The sequence below is a fragment of the Bemisia tabaci genome, chromosome 2 (genome assembly GCF_918797505.1).
Source record: "Bemisia tabaci chromosome 2, PGI_BMITA_v3".
NCBI lineage: Eukaryota > Metazoa > Arthropoda > Insecta > Hemiptera > Aleyrodidae > Bemisia > Bemisia tabaci.
In genome coordinates this window covers 60911883-60930491 of record NC_092794.1, presented here as the reverse complement: position 1 = coordinate 60930491, position 18609 = coordinate 60911883, and the positions used below count along the sequence as shown (strand labels likewise).

Here is an 18609-nt window from a genome sequence, read left to right as displayed (position 1 = left end):
TACTATCCCCCGTTCTGTATACCTAAACAGAAATCATACCTCTGACGTTATCACCGTATTCGACCATAAAGGCCTCAATCATTTGGCTTTCGAAGTATGTCGGACGCGCAGATAGTAAATATTGTAAATGCAAGTAAAACCAGCCCGAAGTAATGGGCCTCTAGACAAGGTATGAATTGAACAGTGGCGTGGCGTGAATAATCGATTATCGATATCTCGCTATTGAAGCTATGGTAAAGAATCGATTACTAAGGTGTTCGCTGCGAACACCCTGATAATTGATCTTTTTTCATGGGTTTATACGGCACAACAATCGATATATCGCAATTCACGCCACGCCATTGGAATTGAAGCAATACGCAAAATATCGACGCGACAGTGAAACTGCAAACATGCGTAACTCGTATTACAATGTCCCAAAATGTCCGCTCTTATTTCAATTTTCATAAATAGACCTAAACAACATATGTCTTGAATTTTATAGAATATTCCTCTGTTGCTGAAGAAAAATCAAGAAAATATTCAAGAAATGACGATGAATAGTTTTCCATGTAAAAAATAAAGTATGACAGGAAAATTGCGACGCTGAAAACGTTTAGTTCCGTTCGAATTTGGGACAACATTTTTTCCCAAAGATCTTTCAGAGAAAAATTTTTGCTTTATAATTCGTGATCCGAAATTAATTGATGCAAGCATTGCAAGCTAGTTGCGTGGCATGGAAGATAGATTATCGATATTCCTCCATTTGAAGATATGGTAAACAATCGATTATTGAGGTGTTTGCTACGAACACGCTGTTCGTCGATCCTTTTCCATAGGTTTGAATGGCAGATCTATCGATATATCGCAAAGCACGCTACGCCACTGGTTAGGACCATCTCGAACGACACAAACCCAAAAAATAAAAAAAAATAAAAAAAAAATAAAAAATGTTTGACAGTTGAAATAGTCAACTCTATAGAATCCTCGCTCGTTGTTGACTTTCATCCGTGATATGGATATTTAATCAAAAGTAAAAATAAGTATAGTGAAATGGAAAATTGATTCGGTTCGAGATCGATAACTCATTCTTTGATGATTCGGTTGTTGGTCAGAAACTAAATTTCGCGAACCTTGGCAACTATGACGGGACAAGTTCGCTTAATCCAACCACGTCACGAAAAGAAATAAATAAACATTGGGGTGATAACTCTCGACGCAATTATTAAAGAGTCGCTCAGTCGTTCTCTGGCCAGTAAACGGAGTCTCAAAAACTTGTTAAGATTATGAGTTCCTTGAACACCGACGAAAATCGAGATAAACCTTGGTTGGTTCAGAAACTAGTATGAAATGTGGATATGTGCAGGCCAAGAATCCAACATCAAGGTGTTCGCAACGAACACCTTTATAAGCGATTCTTTACTACAGTTCCAAATGGAGAAATATCGATAATCGATCATTTACGCCACACCAATGTAAGACAATCGATACCACGTCGAGATAGGCTACTATCAGTTGGCTCATAAATACTTCAGTTGAGGAGCTTGGAGGACAAGGAGCGCATAAGTAGTTTTTGAGAAATCGAGATACTAGTAGATTCTATTAAAACTAGTCTTAATGCATATTCTATGTATAAAAAATCCGCACACAAATTCGGATTTTTAAGCATCAAAAAATCAGTCTGACCTTTCTTTTTACCATTAGGATCCATATAATTTCGAAACTTCTAACACGTATTTCTCGAAATAGCAAAAACTGCTCTTATGCACCTTGTCCTCCAAGCCCCTTGGTTGGAAGTTCCTACCAGTAATATTTCCAGATTTACCTGCACAGCACACAGTGCGACGCTATCTCTGCGTTTTAACTGCCTATAAAATTGATTGAGCTCACCCACTGCGTTGCTAAACCTCGTGTGCCGCCGCCTCCTTTAATAATTTCACCCTCCTCGCCATATTTCATCGGGAAGCCAAAAATTGCAAGGCCCGTTAGACGTTTCGTCCCTATCCAGGAAAATGTTCAATGAATGAGCACGCTAAAAGACCAAGGACTCTGATGGAATGCCGGCACGGTCAAAAATTGCCTACATGCATATTCTGCCGTGCTATGGAAAAACGCCGTATGAACATTCAAGGGGTGCCAAATCTCCCACGATAAAGTTTTTATTTTTGAGGAAAGTTATGAATATTTTTCCTTGAAATTTTCAGGACTTTTCGGTGGAATTGCGAGCAAAATTATCTGAAAAATCGGAAGGAAAATATTTAAAGGTTTACCTGGATATTTGTGTCTTAACAAAGGAAATTTGGCAACGCCTGAAGGTTCATACGGCGTTTTTCCCTAACACGGCAGTATAATGGCCTAAAGGTGGCTTTTCGTGTTCTTAGTCAACGTATTTTTATCTAATTGTAAAACGTGTTCCAGTGTGAGTATCATCGTTATTCACAATATTTGTTTAAATTGAGAGCTTCAGACAAACCAGTCTTATCTTCATAGAGAGATTTGAACAAACCTCTATATACGTGCAATAGAGCAGGACATGGAATATGGACACTGAAAAAAAAATCTCGGTGTATTTACTAAGAAAAGGGTAAAATTACCAAGAATTCAGGATTCTATTTGATCCCAGTTCTTTCTTGGTAAAATTACCATTTATGGAATTGGTAATTTTACCGAGAAATCTAAGTAAAATTATTGAACTTTCTCGGTAATTTTACTGGACCTTGGTAAAAACGCCAATATTTTTTATCGGCTGTGGTAGAATTACCGAGATAAAACGGCAAAGTTACCGGGAATTGATTACCAATAAAAGCGGTATTCTTACCTGAAAAAAACAGTAAAAATACCGGTTTTTAGGTTAGCTTACCAGTCTGTCTTGGTAAAATTACCAATAATTGGTAAAAAAACGTGAGATGGTAAAGGTACCAACGGACCTTGGTAAAAATGCCGAGAATTTTTTTTCAGTGGACTACACTCTGAAATACGGATCCGTACCATCTCTAGTTCAACCATGAAATTACATATTTGCATGGGGCGAACTAATGGCACATATGTTCAGACATTTTCCTTTTAAAACCTGTTGAATGTGTAGTTGAACCTCATTTATAAAGGTTTATTGTGTAAAAATAAGTGGTTCCTTTGACACTATGTAAATATTTGTTTGATCAATTTTCGCAGCCAGGCTTGACTTCAATCTCTCAGGTCGAAATGATGCATGTTTGGGCAAACGCATAACGCTTCCTCTGAAACTTACCATCACTTACCACGAGGGCGACTAAAATCCTGAACTTATTACTTTTACAAAACAAAAATGCAAATATTTCCTAGCATGACTCATTTTTTGTTTCTTGTCTATTTCAGGGCGAGCTTTCAACTCCATCAGCGCATCAGTGCGGTTAACTTCCCACACCTGATTCATTTCCAATCTCTAAGGTAAAATTGCAAATCCAAACATTATAGCATGCAATAAGTACCAATGTAAATGCGCAGGAAAATTGAAGGAATGAAGTTTAGGAGGACTTGGAGACCGAATTTTAGACCAAGTGACATAATTTTTGGCCCTTGTACAATTTGCAGAGTTCTAAAGTTTTAAGAATAAATAAGTACATACCTTTTGAGTCACAACGAGTCCTAATATTTGAGAGGGAGGGGGAGTTGTCGGAGATTTTGAAGACTAAAAATTTTCTTGGGGCGAGTCAAATTGGATTCACGTCGTTGGCCTAAGCATACGCGGTCGATCAAGATTTCTAGATTCTGCTCTCTGTTTCGCAAAAATGGCAGTTCTTTCCATTAACATGGGAGGAACGCACTTGGAAGCAGTGGTTAAAAAATACTGAAGAGGACATTGCAGAAATTGAACATTTCTACGATTAACATGAAGAATAAACCCCATGTTGAATTTAATGCAGTATCCTACTGCACAGAGGCTGGAAGGAACGACGCCTCAAACGGAATGTTCACATGCACCGGAGTATTGTTTTTGAAGCGGGACGCTAAAAAAACGCAAATTCCTTACGCAGATTGTGAAGTTGAGAATGCATTTCAGACTTTACTGATGCGCTCATCGTGATTTTTGAACCATTTTCTAAAGCAAGCAACTTTTATTTTTGCTCTAGCAAATGTTTGCAGCAGGCCCATTCTATCAATGCTGCCCTTTTAAGCCTCCACATTAATGTCTGAAGCAAGCTTTGGGAGGGGGGCTTTAGACCCCAGTACCCTCGCCCACGGTATGTCACCTCGTAATTTCAAGCGAGATTTACCTCGAATACCCACACTTTTAAGTCGCAAATGGTCTTTGCACAATTTGACAATCTTCCATCGCCGAAGTCATCCATGAATATAGCTCCTTGGTGGTGGAAGGAGGGAAGGTTATCTGCTCTGATCAAGAGTTCAGAGGGAAGGGGAGGATAGTCGCAGATGAACCGTGAAGCGAAAGAACATAATGTAAGGAACGTGTTTTTCAGTGGATTGTCACCAATTACTTTACGTCCATCATCGGTGCGCTTACAACCTACATGCATGAGCTTCACCCTCCCCTCCACCGCCTTATTTCGGATGAAAAATGATGTTCGATATTCAAACGACCCTTTTTGTCGGGATCCGCCGTCGACTATGGCGCTCGCGGCGGAGAAACGAGGCGTTTCAAAAACGAACCGCATATTTGAGAAGTCCCGTAAGTAGGATTTATGATTTTTAAAGCCTCTAAGGATTGAAATGAAATAACCAAACGTGGAGGGAAACGACGTGCTTTAAATAGATGAAATTTATCGTATTTTCTCTAGACCACATACCAAAATAATCTGACTCCTTCAATGAAATTTTTGAAAACACCATGGGCACAGAAAAAAATGTTTTAAGCTGCCCATGAAAACTGGTCTTCTTCAATCATTGCAGTGAGCCCTCTAACGACGTGATAAAATGAGGGCCCAGTGAGCTGATCGTTGAAGTCGATATACAAAGCAATAAGCAAAAGAGACAAAGGGAGTATGGAGCGATCATACTGGTTGAATTGGTTGGTTCCTGTAGACTAATGGAGAAAATGATGGACTAACTTTAGGGTCTCTCGTGGGTTGCCGTTCGTTAATATATTATTTACCCTCTTTTTCCATCGCAGCCAACCGCTTCTACCAATTGGATCCCTCCATATCACTTTTGTCTTCTTTGTAAATAGCTTTGTCTATTTATTTCAACAATCAGCCCGGAAAACAAATTGGAAAAATTTCCGCACTGGCTACATCAGTACGTTTTATTTTGTTGATTTTTAAGGTCTCTATACTTTTAAAAGCCTCTTTAAGTCCGGAATCGTGTTCAGACAACCTATACGCCATCATTGCGCACACTGGTCTTGAAGCAAAATAAAATGCTACAAAAATGTACCCAAAAACGGTTTGCAGGGGGTGAGTCTATAGTACGTGTGGACTTAAAATCGCGAAAAATCAAAATCTTAACTGATCCCAATTTCGAGATACCTCAATTTGAAATTTTCCTAGTGAATGCAAGTTTTCTACTAATTGTGATCACCTTTTTTATTTATTTGTCCTTGGAATCTGTGTTTATCGGTTCACGTTTTTACTCTTTGTTCGATTCCTTTCGATCGAATACACACCCTTTCGTTAAATGCAGACTTCTTATCATACTCTTTTTTTTAACTGAACAATTCGCGCCTTCTGCTGCGTCTGCAGCAATTGTTGCTACGAATATGTTATGCGTGCTGATTATAGCTAATTACATACTCGACTCTCTGAAGGCGTTTTTTGTGCACGAGTAGCGCAATCTGTAGGAAAACGAACGAAGTAGTGATTAATCGATTCGTTCAATCTAACTTCTGTTATTCTCCAACAGGGTGCTCTACTTTCACACATTAAACGCCTTCGAAGAGTCAAGTATGTAAGGAGCTGAGATCAGCACGCACAACATACTCGTAACAACAATTGCTGCATGCGCAGCAGAAGGCAAATTGTTCAGTTTAAAAAGTCTGCATGTAACGAAAGGGTATGTATTCGATTGAAAGGAATCTAGCGAAGAATAAAAACGTGAAACGATTAACACAGATTCCAAGTACAAATGAATAAAAAGAAACTGATGAAAATCAGTAGAAAACTTGAATTTACTTTGAAAGTTTCAAATTAAGATATCTCGAAACTAAGATCAGCCAAGATTTTGGTTTTCCGCAATTTTAAGTTCACACGTTCTATAGACTCACCTCTGCAAACCGTTTTTGGGCACATTTTTTTTATTACTGCACATGTGTTTTTTTTTTTCTTCTTTTTTTTAAAAGAAAACAAAAAGTTGCACAATTTTTGAAACACTGTAATCGCGCTGGTTCCTTTTTGCTAAATACGATCCAATTAGGGAACAACTACGATACGGATTTTAGAGAAAAACTAAGGAGGTAACGGCGGATATTGGCGGCTTAGCGAATAAAACAATATCCTCGCTCCTTTTACAAAAGGGTGCAGCTCCATATTTTACTTGAGCCCTAAAAAGCACAGACCCACGCGGGAAAAAAGGCTCATCTCATAAAAAAGGGGCGCCCTAACGGCGGAGTAACGACGATGCGGTGGGGTTGAAGGGGCTGCTGCTGCCCCGACCTGTTGCAACTGATGCTCAACTGCTTAGTCATCGAGTTCGGGCTCAGTCCGAAATCGTTAACATTATAACAAGTTGATGACGGAGTTAGCCCCCGCCCCCTCTCCTTCCTCTCCTCACTATCGACACTGTGTCGTTGTGAAGGTGTGTGCGTGTGTGGGAGGCAGTGTCGTTTTCATGCACGAGCTCCCACACTCTACTCGGTTGCCGAATGTTAAACTGGAAACTATGTGCAAGTATCATGACGGAATGTAGAGAGGCAGGATATTAACAATATGATTAAAATGAAGTGTAGAGATAGGGTATTTGAGTAAGGAAATAATTAAAGCGCGACGGTGTAGGTATAGTTCCTCATTAAAAGTTATTCACTACACCCACTACAGGATGAAGAACCACGTTTTTTTTTTACAACTTGGTTATCAAAATAACGCGAATGTAAACAAGTGTAAACTTCTCCTCCCGTTGGTTTCGGCCGAGTCCGTGCCACACTCGGCAAAATATACAAAGAGACGCAGGATTTTTCAAATTAGCGGAACAACTCCGGCCCAAACTAGAAAATTCAAATCAAATCGGTCGAAGAAAATCCACAGAATGATGTGTGTAGGTCTAATTTGTCCTCGTGCGCGTCTATACAATTTGCAGTAACAAAGCATACCACTATTTCAACTTCATGGATATGCGTGAAGTATTCTACAAGATGAAGGCACTTCGAGGATTGACGCAAATTCGTGCGGTTAAACTCATTTTGACTCGCAGTCGGTTCTACTTTTTGAGATCCTCGAATATGTTCCGCCACTACTACATACGATTCTACAGAGGTCAAGAGAGATGTTCTTACACGTATGTAGTAATTTTAATGGACTATTTAAAAATAATGCAACACAAAATTAAATACCTGTTAATAAAAATTTAATACGAACAATACTAACACTGCAACTGCTACCTCTACTCCTCCTACCAATACTTCTGCTACTACCACTACTACTACTACCACCACCACTACTACTACTACTACTACTACTACTACTACGACTACTACTACTACTACTACGACTACTACTACTACTACTACTACTACTACTACTACTACTACTACTACTACTACTACTACTACTACTACTACTACTACTACTACTACTACTACTACTACTACTACTACTACTACTACTACCAATACTACTACGATTACTATTTCTTTCACAAGAACAAGATAAATCCAGCGAATTCATTGAAGAACTCGGCAACCTGCATTGGCCATCCATTAATCATAGAGCGCGAGACGGAAAAACTGCGGCTCACGCCCGTCAGAATGCGCTGATAGTCGCCCATTTGAGATTTCAATAAAATTGCCCTATAGCTCCCGCTGATAAGCCTAACTTCACGATACTACGATCTCGCAACAGCTGCCACTTGCTGAAATTCTCAATTTTCCTTCATCTTGTCCACAAATGACCTAGCAAAACAACCTGGAATTTGCGAATCTTCATTTCTTCCGAACATAAACATCTTAAACCGAGTAAACTGCCCAAAGCTTCCATCTCTATGCCTGGGCTAGATCTGCCAGAAAATATATGTCGACCTTTTTAAATTGAGATAATATCAAGCGTAGATTAGGCTTATAAACGCACGTCAGGATCTTAGAGTTAGGGGAAAGGTTGGAATATTTAATACGTAAATCGGCTGCCAAATTGAGGGGTGTACACATGTGCAATTGAACATTGTCTGTAGTAATTTATAAGATCTCTCTTTTTTTGATACTTGATCCGTTTGAGGTGGTTTTAAAACTTTCAATGAAACACCCATACCTACTTCTTTATCTTTCTAGCTAAGATTAATTTGTTTAAACTCTTATCAAGTTGTATCAAGTTGTTGCTCTTATTTCCTTCAAGTCTCTTCAAGAAACCAGTCTTAATTCTAAACTTTGTACACATTATCATAGAGAAAGACAACTGATGGCTTGGAGGACAAGGCGCATTTTTTTTAAAAAAAATTGAGATATTAATTATATCATATAAAACTTGTCTTAATGCATACTCTGTGAAAAATTCGCTCCCAAATTCCAATTTTTAAGCGTCAAAAACTCAGTTTGAACTTTCTTTCCGCCATAAGAATCCGTGTAATTTCGAAACTTCAAATACGTATTTCTCGAAATGGCAGAAACTGCACTTATGCGCCTTGTCCTTTCTTTCTCAATCCTCAGTTGGAAGACACAGGAACTCAACGCTGTGAAAGCTTTTTCCATTCCCTCATCCAGCTTATCTTTAGACGACCCGACGACGACAAAAACTTCCTAGATCTCGACGACAAAAGGAAAATTCAGTGACGATAAAACTTGGTATTTCTTCCTGTTTCTCCGCCCTCCCAGAACCGCAAGAACTATAAACATCACGAAAGAATTATCACCTCGAGAGGAGCCAAAGTTGAGAAAGGCGAGCGGTGAGAGATTAAAACAAAAAATCATCGGTGTGTCAACGGCAAACTTCGAGTGTTTTGAGAGGTTCCCAACATTTCTCACAGAATCCCTCGTGGTTTGGCGGAGACGGTGGAAAGGGATGATAAAACCTAAAAGTATGACGCTGGTGGCTGGGGGAGGTTTCACATGGCACGCTCCTATACAGATAAGCCATGCTTGCGCACCGTCACACAGAAGATCCAGTCAATCAGTTGGATGTGAATTTTTTTACCAATCCTGCAAATTTTGATTTTAATTCTGTCACATTTCCATTTTTGAGGGATGCCTCTGGAAGAAACCATCACAAGAAAACCAATGGAACCACTTTTAAAACCTCAAAGTTTTGCATAAATGGAGTTTTAAGCTTTTAAAGTTTCAAAATTTTGTCCGACCTCTCCCGTTGACTCGATCCAATGTGAATTGTGGATCTTGAAGATAAGTTTCGCAGATAAACTAATTTAAGCACATAGGTAAAGTCTTGAAATTACAGCGGATGGTGAATTCGATCGTAACTGTAAGTGATCATAGTGGGAAAGTTATCGGTAGACTACGACTTCATTCGTAAAATTGGACTTGAGAAATTAGTAGTCGTAACTTTTGAACGGGAAATGTTCTTTGAGAGGTATTCTTATACACATGCAAATTCACAAAGAGTAAAATTGAAATAAAACAAAAAATTAATTTTACAACACTGCCTCTTTTTAGCCTACGGCAATATTGAAATAAAACACTTACATCGATGTAAAAAGGGGGTATCTCTGGGAGCTTTTCCGGGAATTCCGGTTCTCGTAAACCTGCAGTTTTCCTGGTTGTTCAGAATACTCAGACGTGAGGACCGATATGCATGGTGGAAAAATTTATGAAAAATAAAATCTTAAAATTTCACTTGAGATATCTCATGAAATTCTAGAAATTTATGAATGATATCGAAAAATCCCGGTTCCTTTTTATGTTTCACAAATGTAAATATTGCGACTTTTTTCTATTTCTGTGTGTTTGAGTGCAAGTTGCATATTCTAGCCCCTGAAAATATGAAATATTTCACTGAGATTTCCAATATTTCATTTCTTTCTTCCTGTTCGTGCCACCTTGTCGATATGTTTCTCGGTTACATAGACTTGGAATTATTTCTGCTAAATGGAACTAGAGATGTGTGGGAAAGATGAGGTGTACTCGTGATGAGCTGTATAAGAAATAATGTAAAATTGGGCGTGATTCATTTTGGGGAGATAGAAAAGTGTGATTTTACATTAAATCAAACGGAACTAAACCCCAACCGTCAGCTAACTCATGAGCCGTGGGTATTTGATAAGAACGTTGTGGACATATCTCTTCAGTGAAGCAAATTCGTCCATGCGCGTCTCCGATGTCGCGGCGCTGCTGACGTCACTGGCGTTTTGTAACTCCCATTCAGTCTTAAGGGCCAAGAACTAACGAGCACACCCCTTCTTTCCCACCTGCCTCTGGTTCCGTTTAGCAGAAATAAGTCCCTATGTCGTCTGGACTTTGAATTTTTCTTTCAATACTTGTTCAATTTAGTTGTGTTACGATCACAGTTTATGCATTAAAATCCGATAATTTGGTGCTCTGATCACATCAAATTACAATCTTAAGTACATTTGTAGCGCAAAACTACATTTTTTGAACCACAAGCTTCCAACAACCGTAACTTTAGATTCTTTTAAAAATTTTAAGACCTTATTTTTCCCTCACTCGCTTCTGTCTTGACTCAATTAAGTAACTTAATTCTAAGTTTTTGTGAACGCAAGCACCTTTGCATTGAAGTTCAAAGATTCATCAACTCTCTGTATCCGGAGTAAATGTGATCTGAAGGGATTCGCACAAGGATACAAGAATTGTGGCTGTTGAGCTCTAACCTTGTTTAGTGGCTTATTTTGTCGCTCTCTCTCTCTCTCTCCCTCCCCCCCTCTCCCTCTTTCTCTTTGACGTAAAGGTGTTTCCACGAGATCCCTGGAAAGTATGGAGTTACATGGACAGTAAGGCTCATCCTAAAATCGAGTTACCTTCTTACGTAAAAGGAGTAACGCACGATGGCGAGGACGAGTTTGAGTTTTGACGTGATCGCGAGCTTCGGTCACGTTTCGATCCGAACAGCCCCTGTTGAGTGCCGTATCTCTTCATCTGGCGCTCGCGTCACGTTGCGTTACCTGGACCGCTTTGAAATTATTCCCCGATCTGGTGCGGCGACACACTCTTTGGAGCCATCGTTTTCAGCAACCTCTCCGAGATACTCCTTAGTCTCAACTATTACCATTCACATGTTCTAAAAATGGATATAATGAAATGAATATGGATGATGAAACCAGCAAAGGTGGGTAGTGAGTGGGGAAGGTGACGTATAAAATATCGATTGCAATGGACCACTAGACAAGGTACGAATTTCACCATTCTGATACATGATTCTTAATCAAAATTTCACGTAAAACACGATGCGCACAACGCAAATTACCGAGATCAACTCCTTACGAAGATATTTAATGATTCTTGATGCGTTAATTCAAACCACCCGCTCATGAAAACTCAATGCTCTTACGTGATTCACATCCCACGCTAAACGTTATATCATGACAGTATCTGCGATTTAAAAATCTGGCAACCTCAATTTTGACGCTTTGGCTCATAGCTATAGCAAATTGCTTATAATTTGAACAACATATGGTGGGAAATGAACAATGCTCGATTGAGAAGCTTGCTGAAACCGTTGTGGTTGTAGTGCGCGATTTGACTCACGTAGAGCTTTGAGTTTCTTGTGAGCTGGCAGTTCAAATACCTCGTAACCAATGTAAAATAAAAACGTTGATATCTTCGTTAGGAGTGAGATTCAGTAATATTCGTTGCGCCAATCATGATCTACGTGAAATTCTGGTCATGAAACCAGTATCAGATTGCTTAAATTCGTACCTTGTCTACTGGACTGGTCCAATATGCTCGCTTAAGTCCGACTTTAGTCATCGATATAATTGCTCAAGACGGGTTTGATTTATTGATATAGATGGACATATCGATGGTGAAACTCCCAAACCATGTATCTTGGTTTGTAGCATCGCAGACTTCCCGCCATACTTTATTGTGTAAATGCCCTAGGAAATGTGGGACATTGTGACATCACTCTGATGGCATAATGACATCTACTAAGTGTTCTATAAAGCAGCGTGATGTCACTGTCATGTCTGCTTAACACTCTTTCATCATAGTGACATCATTTTGGCGTCTGAATGTTCAGAGTGATGTCAAAGTGATGCCAGAGTAAAGTCATAATATTTCAGAGTGACATTTTAATGATTTGTTCCATAAAGCATCGTAGTAATGTGTAGGGATTTCTAGCTGATGCTGAAGGAAAGAGTATATCTATGGCTAAATTCTAAGAACGCTTACGTTTCCCACAACGTCTCAAAATCTGCGACTGTTTCCTTACTTCCTTGGAACATTCACAGAAAATTTCAACGAAAAATATTGGATAATTTTTCTTTCTTTTTTTCTGTTTTTTTAATCGGGTTTTTCAGAAAAACCCGAATAAATAAAATTGGAACAGCAGTTTGCAGGGTTTCAATCGGATGTACACGTTCTTGACTTTAGTCATCGATAAATCGATTACGACTGCGCATGATCTACATTTCAATAAGCTCAAATCTATAATTAATGGTGAAATTTTACGTATCACGTCCACATTGAATTTTTAAGGGTTTCATTGGTAAATGAAAATATTAAATCTTCAAAGCTAGGTGGGTGATCAGTTGAGAAATCACTGAAAATATGACAAGGCAGGTATATTCTCACATGTATCAATGACGAGGCATTAATGATCGATTATCGATATTTTCCCATTTGAAGCTGTCGTAAAGAATCGACTATTAAAGTGTTCGTTGCGAACTCCCTGCTTATCGATCGTTTTCTATATGTTTAAATGGCAGATCAATCTAAATATTGCAAAGCACTTCACGCTACTGACATGTATGAGCACTGAAATTCGTTTGTGTTCATTACTGTAATGGGCTACATGAAAGTACCACGCAGCGCACACAGAGACAACTTTGTTTAAGTATACCTCCGCTCCAAACACTCGAAAAAAGAGCCTCCGTTTTCGTAATCCGTCCCTTGATCTTTTCATTTATTTCATTCCATCTTGAACATCGCTCACACCGAGAATGAATTGACGTCAAGTCTTATTGAGCGTTTCGTCTGTTTCAAAGTTATTTGATCCGGATTAAATTCCTTTGTAAAACGGGGAGGGAAACGGCGGCGCTTTCCGCGCTTTAACTCTTTTAAAGCGACTAATTAAACGGAACCAATCAATGGCGCAAATAAAGTCAACTCGAGTAAAAAGACACCGAGGCGCTTTGCAGAGCTTCCAAGATTCAAAAACAGTTCTTCTTGGAGGAACTGTGCTCAATCGATTGAAAAATGGAATATAGGACGTTAAGAGGTTATTCAAGAAATTGATCACTCAAAGTAGTGCAACACTCCATGCTCGACCCGTCGTAAAACTATATCAGTAGAAAGGAACCCACACCGTAAAAAAAGGATGCTGATTCAACATTCTGGATGTAAAAAAGTGTGCGACAACTCACAAAACGCTGAATTAACCGCCACAGCAGTTTATTTTACATCTTGACATTGCTAAAGTAACTGCTGTAGCGGTTAATTCAGCGTTTCGTGAGTTGTCGCACACTTCCTACTTATCCAGAATGTTAAATCAGCATCCTCGATAGCATACCCGAAAAAAATGTCGGTTTTAAGATGACTAATTTGGTTATGAGTCTTCGACGAAGATACACGGAGAAAAAAAAACACGGTTATTCGACGGTTACCACGGTAGTAATGTCACACGGAATTCCTCGGGAGTGGGACCGTGGATTTTGGTAATATTATTGATGAGCACAGTAGCATAACCATGCTCATAATAGTATGCCTGTGCGCACAGTAATATTACGGTGAACACAGGCATAGGTAATAATAGGTATCACCGTGCTCATCGTTACAAAAATCAAAATCCACGGTTCTACTGCCGTGGAATCCCGTATGACATTATTACCGTTGTAACGGTAGAATAACTGTGTTCTTTTCCCGGTGTACAACGGGACACATCAAAGGATCAAGCATAAGACGGAAACAACGGAGCGAAGCGAACACCAATTTTAGGATCCATTGGTTAGATTCTATAACATACTCCATTGCACTAGGCTGGTCCGTTGGCCTGACTTCTAGTAACGCCTTAATGAATTTTATGCAATTGTTCTAGGGATACCCGTGTTGCATCCGCAAAATTGAAGGAACTTCGACTTTTTTGCCCATTAATTCCAGCAGAACCAACCTTCTGAAAGGAAACGCGCCAGAGAGGTAAAAAAAAACCCCGGTCTTCACATTTACAGAGACAAAATGGACCGCGTTTAACAGAGAGGAACCAAGCCACATCAGCTATTTCCAAATTTAAATGGGCAATTTAATTTTTTACGAGAGAACGTTAGTGTGGACTCCTTTGCAAATTTTAAGGACTTCGCTTCGCACTGTATGGAAAATTTACGGAAATTTGCACGAAAATCCGCCCAGCCGTTTTTATGTAAAAAATTAAATAGCCCAATTAAATTTGGCAATAGCTGATATGGCTTGGTTCCTTTCTGTTTAACGCGGTTCAAATATCCCTTGAAGGATGCGTCTATATCGGAGCAGGCTCGAACTCTCGTTAAACGAGAGACTGAAGCCGGTCATTGTAGCGTTGTAACGAAATTACCCAAGACTGATTCAATTACCTACTTTGCATCAGACCAGGAGACCTAATACCCGGGTCCTCGGTCAGCCCAGAGGGTCGATTGTTGAACGTTATCGAATGACCTTAATCGATAAATAGCATTCCTAAGGTAAGAGTTCATCGATGAAGGTTGTTCTGTGACGTTTCAACAATCGGCCGGCAGCCACCTAACCCGATCAAAATCCACTGGTTTTTTAACCCACTCTCTTTTTTCTCTGAATCCTCTGTTTTGCTTTGTGAGAGGCAAAAAAGACGCGGCTATGACCAGTCCTATCTTAGTAATGTTCTTCATTTAACGAGCGTTCTTTGGATGCATCTCTCAATAAATGTTTGGCTCTCCTATGGAGTTTTATTTATTAATTTTTTTTTTAATCTTTAAATTAGCTTTTTTTTACGAGACAACAGGTTTTCGTAGATTTTCTTCGTTTGATCAAAAGTATTTACTGTTTATTTTAAGAAGATAGTTCCGCCAGTTTTATTGATAAGAAAATAATGATAACAAGAAACATAAGAGGAGATTTTTAAACGTTGCCATGAAGACACGAATTTTTCGACTCTAAGCACCGATACCTTGAAAACCTTGAAAAAGGTTAGGTTGATGATATAATATATTGAATGTTGCGCCGATTGCGATAGTCAATTTTCGCCGTAGATCACCTGGATCGCATTTGGAAAAAAGGAATCAGCGTGATTACAGAGTTTTCAAAATTGTGTAACTTCACCTTGTCACCTTGTTCACCTTTTTTGGAAAAAAAAATTCGGACGTATGAACCGAAGTTCGATGTTCCATATCATCCCAACTAATTCGCTTTGTCAAACCAAATTTCCGGTTTGGCAAACCGAATTTTTGTTTCGTGTAACCGTACTTCAACGATGAAGTGAACTGACGAACAAAGTTCAAGAAAAGAAATGTGAAAAAGTAGCGACATTTCGCAACTCCGAATAGCCTTCAGCTATCATGTGGAAAGCCAAAGAGTAGGTTCATTAAGTCAGACCGGAAAAGTAACTCGCGTGGGGAGTCGGTTCAACTTTACTCTTTCAAAGCTCAAACAATTTTTTTGCACTTTTACGCCAGTGAACGTATTTACTTGCATGGGAGGACATCCTGGGGATTGCTTTTGTCTAGTCTTACAATTTATCTCATTTACATACGCAGCAACCGGTGGCGTGGCGTGCTTTGCGATATATCGATTGTTAAGCCATTTGAACCTATGGAAAAGGATCGATAAACAGGGTGTTCGCAGTGAACACCTTAATAATCGATTCTTTACTATAGGTTTCAATGGCGTAACAATCGATATATCGCAAAGCACGGCACGCCACTGACAGCAACTCGTGCCCACGTTCTCGGGGTGGGAATGTTCTCAACCATCAAGTCGGCAAACAGTCTGAAATGGGGGTTGCGTCAATAAACTGGGGACAGCCGAGGAAAACGTCGGAGCATGAAATTTCATATTATGTTTTTTTTTTTTTTTTTTTTTTTTTTTTTTTTTTTTTTTTTAAATGGGGCAATTATAATTTAAAAAAGTCCTCGTATATGAACTTGATTTTTCGTGCCTTTGATTCGACCATGTATGCACAAAACAATCGTGATTAAGAAAAGAACATGATAAATTAACGAAAATATGAGGCATTGAATCCTATTGAGTGAATACCATCATCCCATTCTATCCCTTATATATTTTACAGTTCATGATATTTATATCCTCCACAAATTGGTTAGTTAGTAAGTTAATCAAATCCGACGATCAGCAACTAGGCTATTACGTCGGTGACTAGGAAATTACCTCAATCGTCAGAGATCTACTTGTTTAAAGAGCTTTAAAATTTTGGTAGTTACTTTTTGATCATTAGAGCTTAAAGAATGGGTGTTTGGAAGGACCTAATATTGAATTTTGACACGCAAAGCATAGGATTTTGGGCAATATCGCAAAATATGATATGAAGAGCAAATTGGAACCGGAGATTTTGAAATTAAATGAGAATGAGAGAAAAAAGTGTGACCGATTCGTAATCTTGCGTTTTGCACTTCACAGATGAGGTGCTTGTTGATAGTATTATCATACGGCTTAGGCATATTATTAGGCAAAAAGTCCAAAGTGTTGACCACCCAATTAAACATTTGATTCAATCGATTACATTGCTTAGATTGTTAGTGCGAGGTCTCTAAAATATATTGTCCTGCAGGCTGATTGTTGAAATTGATAGACAAAACTATAGACAAAAAATACATAAGGAGTATGGAGCGATCCTATTGGTTGAAATGAATGGTTCTTATAGACTAAGGGACAAATTGATAGACGAATTAAAGGGTACCCCGCGGGTTGCCGTTAGTTATTCTATTACCTACCTCGTTTTTCCATTGCAATCACCCACGTACACCGATACGATCCCTCCATATCCTTTTTGTCTCCTTCATTTGTTGCTTTGTCTACCAATGTCAACAATCAGCCCGCTGAACGGAGATTTTACGCAACTTATCCATTCATTTATCGGGAGAAGTAACATTTTGCTCTGGGAATAGATTAATCTATCCCACGTCTGCTGAAATCACGGAAATTTTTCCTTCAGGCTATGCTGTACGAAAGCGAGCGAGCGTGAAATTGACTTGACTTACAGTTACGACCTTGCGATTCTCAAATTTTCCGTCTCGCCCCTATCTCCCCTCCCCCCCCCCTTAAGCCCATCATACAGCAAGTACAAAATTAACAGCGATTATGCAGTCTCATTAGCATTATAATCCTCGATCGCAGGTGTATCGACAGTCTCTCGGAGGAGGGGTGTGGACACTAAGCCCGCGTTCCCTGTTGTCGATTCTCTCCGAAAAGGATAATTGATTCCTATGATGTTACCTGTATGGAGCCGGATTTGAGAGTTTCTTCCGGCAGTGGCAACGTTGCAGTGACTCTATCAGAATTGCGGGGGTCGGATCATTCAACGCGTGTACTCGCATCGCAGGTTTACGTCGTTGAAGTTAGACCCTCCTCTATCAGAACGATGAAGCTTGAAAGGTGTTTTTAAAATGATCCCTGAAAATAATAAAATAAACATTCCGCGGGCGTTTCTGTTAAAATGAGGGAATCATTGAAACATTTGAAATACAACTTTGGAGTGTTAAAGTGGCATTTAGGTGTTTTTAAAATGCTTTTTATACGTATAAAGTCGCTTTATAACGCATTCTGGCGTTCTACGACAACCAAACGCCACATATGCCTGTCTTCCCAGAGGTTATCGGGCAACTGACACCGCAACATCTCTTCGTCAACGCCCTGCCGCCAACCCTTTACGGGACGTCCCCGTCACCTCTTCCCAGGTGGTACCCAATCCAAAACTTGTTTGGGCAACCTCTCCTCCGACATTCTTTGCACATGTCCATACCAGCATAACTGCCTGGACATGACGTCGTGCACGATATCTTTCTCAACCTTCATCACCTGGCGAATTCTCTCATTACGGACACGGTCCCGTCTCGAAATGCCGGCAGATCGCCGCCAAAAATCCATTTCAGTTGCCCTCAACATTTCTTGCGTTCTTTTCGTCAAAGGTCACACTTCACTACCATAGAGCACGATACTTTTAACGATGGCGTCATATATCCGGTGCTTGTTCGCCTTTGAGATGCTCTGATCCCAGAGCACCCCGTTCAGCATCGGTTAAAACGTTAAAAGTTATTTAAAACGTTTGATTCTTTAGAGTCATTTTTCAATCATTTTAAAAACACGTGTAGAGGAATTTCGAAGAAAACATCTTCAACTGTATTTATACAGGTAAATTAAACGACAATACTGCTAAGTTTTCCATTCAGTAGTGAAATATCGCCATAACGCAC

The 18609-nt window shown here is 39.4% G+C and overlaps 1 protein-coding gene across 1 annotated transcript in view; it reads left to right on the top strand.

The window, feature by feature from the left end:
• The window catches only part of LOC109039637 (allatotropins), a 79430-nt gene that overhangs the window by 49027 nt on the left and 11794 nt on the right, over window positions 1-18609 (top strand). Inside the window, exon 2 of the mRNA XM_019055215.2 lies at window positions 3334-3405. The gene's annotated coding sequence lies outside the window, so the exon portion shown is untranslated. The remainder of the gene's footprint in view (window positions 1-3333; window positions 3406-18609) is intronic.